Source organism: Lagopus leucura, unplaced genomic scaffold (genome assembly GCF_019238085.1).
Source record: "Lagopus leucura isolate 7727_CA_CO unplaced genomic scaffold, USGS_WTPT01 Super-Scaffold_100004, whole genome shotgun sequence".
Lineage (NCBI taxonomy): Eukaryota > Metazoa > Chordata > Aves > Galliformes > Phasianidae > Lagopus > Lagopus leucura.
Genome location: NW_024962264.1, coordinates 14,372,351 through 14,380,728, shown reverse-complemented (window position 1 = coordinate 14,380,728; position 8,378 = coordinate 14,372,351).

Sequence of the window (8,378 nt, the reverse complement as noted above, 5' to 3'; positions counted from 1 at the left end):
ACCTAAAAATCTACCTTAGGACATTCAAAGGAGGACTAGGGTAGTTTTTTCTAATAATTTCCTTACAAGTCTAAATCACAGAAAAAAATGGTATTTGCATTAGGTTTTGCTTGCAAGGAAATACAGCAACAGTCTAATTTACTAAATTATCCCGATAGGTCAAGACAAGCTACCTTAGTTCATACAAGAGAAACTGATTCTGTAAATATGCATCATCTTGGTTCTATAACAAACCATTAGATACCTACTTTGTTTTGCTTTCCATTGCCTCCATGACAGAAAAAAATGCCTCAGAGATCTGCTTGCCCCAAAAATGTGCTGAGAAACATAATTTGTCTTAATACGCTGACTTAAAGTCTTTGTCAATAAGCAAATTAAACTGGACAAAAGCATAAATTATATCCTTATGCTCAGCAGCGTTTTGTTTTCATGGATAATCTCAATAAACAAATTTTAGAAGCCAAAAGGGCAGATGGTAATGTATGAACAGGCAAAAGAAGGAAAAAGGAATTTTTCACACAAGCCAGTATGTTTCATACAACAAGAAGTATGGTAGGCGTTACAACCAAGACATCAGCACTATTGGCAAATCTTAGCAATGGTCTAATTGTTTCCATGATGATTCAGGCATGATGTCATCCTGGCTCTGGCATCAAATGGGTGGCTAATCTCACTGGTGCTATCTACAGAAACAGGGTTTGACTGTGCCACATAGTTACACATACAGTAACCTCACTAAGAGATGCAAAAGATAAGGAGGAAAAAAGCTTATGCTGGTACAAGTGGTGAAATTCCACTGAATTACATCTTGGTGGTACCACTGCTACCTGGCGTCATAGTTCAGCACAGTGAGCAAAACCAGAATACCTGCCCAGCTTTGATGGCATTTATATAAGCAATATGGTAGTTCTGTAAGCTAGACTGAGGCATGTTGCTGTAAAGCTGTAACTCCATGGGAGGGATCAAAGCTGGAATGCCAGTAAGAATTTATCAGGCAGGGAAAAAAAGCCTTGTGACATATCTAGGTTTTAGTCAAACCAGAATAGATCTAATAGCTAGCATTTCAGAAACAATTATTCTTTGCACAAGCTATTTTTTTGTTGTTGTTCACACACATCACAAAACCCCTCCACCCACACTCCTGAGCCAAGGAAAAAACATGTTGTCAGCTTCACAGATGAGTAAACTGAATCACATGGCTGACAAGTTTGACCTGTTTCTTAAAGATAGGGATTTAAACAAAACAAATACCGCTTTGAAATAAATGGATCTTTCACTAGCGTAGAAGAGGGGTGAGGAAAGAAAAAGGCCCTCTGCATTCTTTTATGGATCAGCTGCGGTGCAGACAGTGATGGCATGGAGCTCTCTTTTTGGTGTGAAACAGAAGTTCTCCCTGGAGAACCTGCTGTCGGGCAGACAAAGGGGAGTTGCAGCCTCTGCCTCTGCGAACAAGGCATCAATGCTGACACAGCTCTCAAGAGACCTGTCCAACTCCAAGCCTCACAACTCATACAGTCTGACATCAGTCTGCACGCATTTCCTCTGAACATGCTTTACAGAGAAATGTCATTCTCAGCAACTGCATGAAATGAAACTGAAGCGAAAAAAAAAAAAAGATATTGAAAATAATAACAAAAAAGCTCAGGCTGTAAGAAAAAATGGAGCAGCTGCAGCATTGTACTGCAGCAATACTATTGTTTCTCAGCCTTAAGATATAAAATATCACGGTTATAAACATGCCATGGAAAGTTCTCAAGGAAAACCAGTCTGGTCTCTTGATGACAGGGCAGAGTATCAGGGAGGAGAACTAAAAGCTCAATAATTAAAGCTCAGCATAGGCATTTGTTTAAGGACCGAGTTTCAAAGCAAAACCAACATGCTGCTCCACATACTCCAACCTCGGTCATGCTGTAAGGATACCCATGCCAATTTTAAACTGTCTTAATTCAAGTGACAAGTCTCAACAGAGGCTGATGAGCCCTGAAATACAGGCCTACTGTCAGGCCCTGCTAATGCTGGGCAGGCACTGATGCACAAGCAGTGGTGCAAATGTGAAGCTGTTTGGTCAAATTAGTCCTGAGACTGGAACGTGCAGAAAAAATACAACCTGACAGTATGTGAATTTTACTGGAAAAAACCTCACCAAGATTATTCTTGTTCTTCTTGCTGTTCACTATGAGTAAGTCTGTATACAACCAAGCTGGTAATGTCACCAAAGAAATGTAGCTTAGTGACTTCTGAGAATCTTAGACCCCAGTCTAGGAATCAAATTTAACCCTTGTACTAAGCAATGCCATTTTCGAATTTCACTGGAATTTGTAATTCTGGTTTATGTTTAGAGCTGAATGTAATCCACCACAGTTTGTGCCCTTGGAAAGGGATGTCCTATGTTTACTTCTGAAGTTCCATGGTTTAAGCAGGAACTTTCAACAAGTTCTCAGCCAAGATTGCGGACAAAACCTACACGCATTATGTTACTGACCTATTGCTAACACCCACAGAAATCTTACTCGTGTTGTTGCTAATCTCTCTTACTTTAGAGGAAGCTGGGGAGGTTATAGCTAGGTACATCTCTGCAGTTACACAAATGCTGATGGTTGTTTCATCTCCCAGGATTACAGAGATGGCCATTGCAGAGCATTTACTCACTCAGGACTCTTCTGTGCTTCATGTGATGGTAGGTAACATTTGATGTTTCAGTGGAAGATGTTGATAGCACAAAAGAACATGCTTCATAATACAATTCTGTATGTACCAGGTACATGTTTCCTCCTAAAATTTAGGCAGCTCTACTGCTGAGGAGTGTAAACCTCAGGGTAAATCCATTTGTTCTCTCTTGATAAACCAAAACAAACAGAACATTCCAAAAGGTGGTATAACTCCCCTTTCCTTTTCTTTTCCTTCCCCTTCCCATTCTCCTCTGTTCCCTTTCCCTTCCCCTCCGTTCCCTTCCTTTTCCCTTCCCCCTTCCTTTTCCATTCCCTTTCATCCAGGAAGTCTTAAAATGAAAGGTTGTCTATACTCAATAGGTTGCATTTTTGCTAATTTGTAAAGACAGTTCAGATAGGAATGAACCATTTGTCATCAAAAGCATTGCTTACTATACTCATGTCTTTTTGCATGGAGGTTTACAGTGCAGTTGAAAATCAGTTGTTTTCTATTCAGTGGTCTTTTTGCATCCTATGAAACACACAAAACCTGCTCACAGGAAGCTCACTGCACAGGAAAAAGCAATGAGCTGACTTCTGAAAACATATATATGGACAAATGCTAATTAGAAAAAGGATTAAAAATGACATAAGACATTTTTTACTCTCATGACTGTTGTGTAATTCTAAATAGTTTGGAAACATAGCTAACAAAGGAACTGTGCCTCAGGGAGCAGTCTACATTTGCAAACAGAACTGGCTGTCAACCCTGGAGCTTACGCCCACTGCTGGCAACTGAATATTCAAAAAGGGAGACCAAAGAAACCTCTAGTGAGCATCTAAATAAACTAATATGTAAGGCAACATATCTGGAGGGGGGGAAACACTGCATCGTGCAAGGATAAAAAACAACAGACTAATGAATCCTCATGTACTAAACCACATCCAGCATATGCTTCAGCCCACATGTCTATCTGTGGACTCACAACTCCAGTGTAATGAGTTGTCATCTGTCAAGGGAAAAAAATAAAGAAACACAAGAGGAAAAGGCTTTCAGAGCTGAAGCCAAGCAGCTAAAGTTCCACCTGTATGCCAACTGCAGGCTGGTGGGCACTGGTATGCTCAAGACAAAGAAATCAGAGACTGAAGTCTTTACAGGAAAAAAAAAAGAAAAAAAGCATCTACAATAAAGTAATGCTGCAGTGTTCTTCTCAATGCCAAAATTGGCATGCAGAATTAAACACAGATTAAATGGAATGAGGTGATGAGCATATTCTTGCAGTAGCCAGCACTTAGAAAGTTGGGGTTCTATTTTCTTTGTGTGGAGTTTTGATTGGCTTTGCTTTAGTTTTTCAGATTATCTCCTGAAAGATTATCTTCTCAGCTTAAAACCATTCTCCCTTGTCCCATCACTATCCACCCTCGTAAACAGCTGTTCCCCCTCCTGTTTATTACATGATCCCTTCAAGTACTGGAAGGCCACAATGAGGTCTCTCCAGAGCCCTCATTTCTTCAGGCTGAGCAAGCCCACCTCCCTCAACCTGTCTTCATAGTGGAGGTGCTCCAACCCTCTAATCATCTTACTGGCTCTCCTCCTGACCCTCTCAAACAGCTCCCAGTACTGGGGGCATCAGACCTGGATGCAGTACTCCAGATGAGGCTTCATGAAGGCCGAGTAGAGAGGGACAATCACCTCCCTGCTGGCCTGGAGCCCAGGATACCATTTGCTTTCATTTGCAAGAGCACACTGATGGCTCATGTTAAGCTTTTCATCCACCAGGATCCCCAGGTCCTTCTCTGCAGGGCTAAATGCTTCTGAATACTTTCACTGTGAAAGTCACAGAACTGTATAATTACAAACCTCAGCTTTAAAAAGTAAGTCCCTCTTCTTGACAGTGGTTGTGATTTGGCTCCTGGTGATGGAGACTCACAGAATTGCACAGAATTATCAAGGTGCTAATGCACACATGCAAACTTGCAGCACAAGCCCTGGTGCCCAAACTGCCCTGCCTGTCTTTCTTTGCCTCAACAGTTTGCTGCTGCTGAAATACGCTCCTGCACAAGCAGGCTGCTGCTGAGCTCACACCCTAGCAGGTCACAGCAATGTCTTGTGCATATGCTGCAAAGCTAAGGTGTAATTCATTCTCACACTCAGAATATAAAGTTAACACATCAAAGCAGTACTGACAGGGATCCTTTCAGCACCTTCCTGTGCCACACCTTCACTGTCTTGAGAGAGTGAATGATACATTATGTGGTTTATTTCCCTTCCTTCTTCCTTTCACCTGAGCTGAACATGTTATTTCTAGCATTTTCACATACTAAAGCAGTTCTACACAAGAGAAATTAAGCAAACTTTAAAAAAATAGACCTGAAGTTAACAAAGAACTCATCAAGATTTGTCATGTTTTCTAAAGCTTTCTTCAAAAGCACAGCCATCTCCCCTGTTCGTGGAGAGGTGAGGGATGATGTCTCTGAGTCATTCTCCAAGTGATGTGGACCTTCTTCACTAAGAGTGTCACTGCTAGCAGAACACTGTGAAGAGCCAGCAGATGTCCTGGAAATGCAGGGGGTCAGCTTGACCACCCCTGTATTACACAAGAAAAAACTAAGCTTTTAAAAGCAATCTTATTCTAAATAAAATATACAAATAATAATAATAATACAGTACTTTTGTTCACAGCAGCTGCAGCAAAGTAACATGGAGAGGTTCCCCCCTTAAACAAATTGGTCCCATTTTACAATAATATACATCTGGCAAAGGCTGGTAAAAGGTTTGGAATTCAAAGGACCATTTAATACCAAATACCATTTAATACCAAATACCATTTAATAATTAATCCAGAAATCCTAACCCAGTTTGTTGTTGTTGTTGTTGTTGACGTTGGGTTGCAGTATGATGATGATGTGAGAGACCATATGTACTAGGAATACCAGAGTCAAAATAAGGTCAAATCAACAAGGGGACTCAAACTGAGGTTTAGATATGTCATTGGGTAGGACAGAATGTCCCCCAGAGAAGAATCAGATTTAGATAAGACTCAGGAGTTCTTGTATGACTAGAAGGAGAAATATTACAGAGTGTCAGCGTGAAGGATTTCAGCAAATGAAAAGAAACCGAAGATTAATTGAAGTCCTTGCCATGCATTGGCTGAGCCAGAGTGGGGTGACTGGAACTAGCAGAACTGCCATAAAAAAAAGCTGTTTACAGAAAATAATTGGAGAACTATTGTTCATGCCTTAGCTAAGCAAAAATACAATTCTCTGATAATGAGGATTTTGGTGCCTAAATACAGAGAGAGATTAGAATTACTTTTCATCAAAGTTATAAAATACTGAAAATTGAAATGGCCATCAATGGCTCTGTCATGAAAACACGAGAAGTGCAACAATGAGCTTTAATGACAGCACAAAATTAGAAGCCATCACAAAAACAGAGGGCTGGGTATCATAGATGATGAATCAGATGACCCTCACAATTTCAATAACAGAGACAAAGTGAATTCAGCTCAGGAACCATTTCCAACAAGCACCAAAGACAAGGCAGCACCACCCAGGCATGCTCCACAGCAAAGTCCTCTAATATTACCTTTGCAAGCCTTGAGCACATATGCATTTCAACTTCACATTGCATCAAACGTGTCTACATCATTGTTCCAGAAAAACACAACTGTGTAGCAGCTCACTGAACATGTTCTAGAGCTTTGGAAACAATCACAGCCAATGACAAATGTGATGGAGATTTCAATTCATGCAGCAATTTGTGAAAGACAAGGGAGCAGTTAACACAGGCTGTCTCCAGATCATTCCCTTTCATGAAGTTTGGCAAGCCTGGCATCTTCAGCAGTCTAGCTGTGATACACCCAAAAAGCTAAACCCAGCATTTTCATAAGGTGCATTCCCATAGCTGATGATCTGTTACAGCTCAGCAAAACTTCAAAAGCAAATACTCAAGTGGAAGTTCTCTTTTGAACCCCTCTGTGTCTGTGGCCTACTTTCAGAGAGAAGCACCTCTGGGGTGAGCAGCCTACATGTCCAGGGAGTTGTGGAGTAACCACTCCTGTTGATGTCCATTACCCTTGTCACCAGGTCTTAGAATCTGGCATGAGCTGAACTCTGGTAGGTAGAAGTTTAGGTTCTCTGTTTGCAGTCAAACATTAAAAAGGGGAATGGCAAAACTGGGCAGCCTACACAGGTAGCTCTGTTTTGAGGGAAAAGGTGGCTAGACTCATCAAGCTAATTGTTGAACAGCAGGTCATGATGGAATTAGAGCCCGAGAACGTGCTCTGGTAGTAGTAGAAGGATGAAAAAAGTCATTGTTTTTAACTGAACGATTCACACGGCGTGGCAGAAGAGGACAGAACATACCCTGTCACAGTGATAATTCCAGAGCTGGACACAACTTCCTGCTGTACTGCAGCAGACTCAGTGAGCACACACCTGCCAGACAGGAGATCCCTGTCAGAGATCTGACCACAGCCACTCGTGTGAACCCATCTTCACCGAGTTATTCCTGCATGGCTAGAGGAAGCAAGGCACTTTCAGAAGTAGCTCATTACTTGCACATCCTACTCCTCCCACATGTACTCACGTTCCTAGGTGTAAGCAGCACAGCTTGGGTGACCTGTACTTTGCAGCAGCTTCTCTCTCCCAGTTAGCTCGCTGTTCTGTATAGTTTCAAAACACAGATGTGTTCTACCTCTACAGGCTATATAACCGTCATCTATGTTTCGTCAGTCCCCAGTGAGGCACTGGTGCCTGATTCAGCTGGGTTTGGTAGAACTTTTGCCTGCTCAGCATGCATGGATGGGAGCATCCACACCAGCTCTGGTGTCCTGGGCAAAATGGGTAGCAGTCTGCACTGCAGGCTGGGGGATACATCTCAGACCTGGGCCCGTGCCTCCTAACCTTTGGTCTGGTCATTGTCACCCTAATGGGGAGATGAGGGAGTAAAGGGCTTTTATGCACACAACGTGGGCTGTGACACACCATTAAGCCCAGGACTTGAGAAAGGTCTAAGGCTCTTTCAATTTACTAGCGCAGATGCACCCAGCAGGCACAGAGAAGAGTTACAGAGGCTGAGTTATGCATGGGCAAGAACAAACAAGCTTAAACTGACTACAGATGCATATAAATAGAGAAAAACATCTTAAACCTTCAGAACTGTGAGTTCCGAAAGAGCCTTTGAACAATTGCAAGACCTCATACTTTTAAGATGAAAAACTGTCAGTTTTTGAAACAGACCAGAATAGGCTGCCACAGCTTAATTGTACGATCCTGGAGACTCATTGCAGCCTAATGGATAAACACAGTAAATGAAAACCAGTGAATAGGACGAGTTGTTGTAACTAAACAACTTCTAAAATGCTGAAATTACAAAGATGCATGCAAAGCAGCCTTACTATTAATTTGCTTGGCTAAAGAAATCAAGTCTTGGCAACAGCATTGCAAGGGGCAGGGGGGAGGAAATCATTTATGAATCCATTGATTCCCTCATTCAAACTTCACCTTCTCTTGGAGCATGATGGAGGCTTCTGGAATATCACAACTTAATTTTTTCTCTAACTACTCCTTGCTTTTGGTTCCTGTGACAAAAGTGACCCACTGCAATCAAGGTTTAGTGGGATATGTTTGCTGAAGCACTGTGCTGTACAAAACAATGTGCCAAATTCAATTTGAAAATAGCAAACAGGGAGAAGTTCCATCATGAAAGAAAAAATCCTTTTAAGA